This window comes from Nerophis ophidion, linkage group LG06, assembly GCF_033978795.1.
Source record: "Nerophis ophidion isolate RoL-2023_Sa linkage group LG06, RoL_Noph_v1.0, whole genome shotgun sequence".
NCBI classification, from domain to species: domain Eukaryota; kingdom Metazoa; phylum Chordata; class Actinopteri; order Syngnathiformes; family Syngnathidae; genus Nerophis; species Nerophis ophidion.
Genome location: NC_084616.1, coordinates 35072626 through 35075075, shown reverse-complemented (window position 1 = coordinate 35075075; position 2450 = coordinate 35072626).

Sequence of the window (2450 nt, the reverse complement as noted above, 5' to 3'; positions counted from 1 at the left end):
ACAAACGTATATTTCATGCCGGCGCGCCAACACGCAAATTGGAGCCAATTAAGCGGAATGGAAGAACACCCCCCCCTCCCTCCCCTCACCCCCAACCCCCTTCCACACCCACACCTCCTCTTCTTTCCTCCTCCCCCCACCCCGGGTGTGCTTTCATGCCGTCCAAGTGATTTGCTCTTTGGTCTTAACGCAGCTATCATCCACGAGTGGGACGGTCCCGAGGAAGCTGTAGTGCGTGTAATATTTCAAAATAGAAAATGCATGTGGAGTCCTTCCTTGTGGTGCAGGCAGTAGTGGACCTTGCACTCTTGTCAGGGGAAAGAGGGAGAGGCTTCAGCTAACGACACATAGATAAAGTCCGGGGAAATGGCACACGTGCATCATTGTGATGCACCTTGCTAGCAGTGCATTCATTCTAAGGAGGTCAGAGTGGTTGGCCGCCCATCCAAATGATCACAATCAGGTGTCCTAATCCCTTGGCGAAATAAGTGGTTGCTGCAAAATAAGTGCCCAAGCGTGTCAGGGCATATATTTTGCGCCTTAAAAGCGAAATATATGCCCACCCTATTGTATACAGTGTGTATGGGACGGCTTGCCAAATACTTGCCCCTGTGGATTTGCTGATTTTGTTAGCTGAAAGAAAAACCATATCATACCAAAAAGGCCTACTGAAATTAGATTTTCTTATTTAAACGGGGATAGCAGGTCCATTCTATGTGTCATGCTTGATCATTTTGCCATATTGCCATATTTTTGCTGAAAGGATTTGAGTAGAGAACATCCACGATAAAGTTCGCAACTGGAGAAAAGCCTTGCTCTACCGGAAGTCGCAGACGATGGCGTCACAAGTGTGGGGGCTCCTCACATATTCACAAAGTGCTATTCGGACCGGTAAAACACCAATTTCCCCATTAATTTGGGCGAGGATGAAAGATTCGCGTTTGAGGATATTGATAGCGACGGACTTGAAAAAAAAAAAAAAAAACGAGTTAAAAAAAAAAAAAGCGATTGCATTGGGACGGATTCTGATGTTTTTAAACACATTTACTAGGATAATTATGGGAAATCCCTTATCTTTCTATTGTGTTGCTAGTGTTTTAGTGAGTTTAATAGTACCTGATAGTCGGAAGGGTGTCTCCACGAGTGTTGACGCGCAGTGTCTCAGGGGAGTCGACGGCTGCTTCATGGACAGCCCAAGCTCAGCTTTTCTCCAGTAAGAAGCGACTTTTTAACCACAATTTTCTCACCGAAACCTGCTGGTTAACATTTGGTCTGGATTAATGTTCGCTTGACCGCGCTCTGATCCAAAGGAAATTTTCACCTCCGGGAATTTTAAACAAGGAATCACCGTGTGTTTGTGTGGCTAAAGGCTAAAGCTTCCCAACTCCATCTTTCTACTGTGACTTCTCCATTATTAATTGAACAAATTGCAAAAGATTCAGCAACACAGATGTCCAAAATACTGTGTAATTATGCCGTTAAAGCAGACGGCATTTAGCTGTGTGTGTGCGTAGCGCTCATATTTCCTAAAAACGCGCAACGTCTTGCGTACACGTCATCATTACACGACGTTTTCAAGTCAAAATTCCCGGAAAAATTAAAATTGTAATTTAGTAAAGTAAAAAGGCCGTATTGGCATGTGTTGCAATGTTGATATTTCATCATTGATATATAAACTACCAGACTGCGTGGTGGGTAGTAGTGGGTTTCAGTAGGCCTTTAAGAGGGAAATATATGCCCACCCTATTGTATACAGTGTGAATGGGACGGCTTGCCAAATAATTGCCCCTGTGGATTTGCTGACATTGTTAGCTGAAAGAAAATCCGTATGATACCAAAGTTACTGTGATATTTATCATCTTAGGCTATTAAAGGCCTAATGAAATGAGATTTTCTTATTTAAACGGGGATAGCAGGTCCATTCTATGTGTCATACTTGATCATTTCGCCATATTGCCATATTTTTGCTGAAGGGATTTAGTAGAGAACATCCACGATAAAGTTCGCAACTGGAGAAAAGCCTTGCTCTACCGGAAGTCGCAGACGATGACGTCACATGTTTGATGGCTCCTCACATATTCCCATTGTTTTTAATGGGAGCCTCCAACAAAAAGTGCTATTCGGACCAAGAAAACACCAAATTCCCCATTAACTTGAGCGAGGATGAAAGATTCGCGTTTAAGGATATTGATAGCGATGGACTAGAAAAAAAAAAAAAAAAACTGAGTTAAAAAAAAAACGTGATTGCATAGGGACGGATTCCGATGTTTTTAAACACATTTACTAGGATAATTCAGGGAAATCTCTTATCTTTCTATTGTCTTGCTAGTGTTTTCGTCAGTTAAATAGTATCTGATAGTCAGAAGGGTGTCTCCACGGGTTTTGACGCGCAGTGTCTCAGGGGAGTCGACGGCTGCTTCATGAACAGCCCAAGAAGTGACTTTTTAACC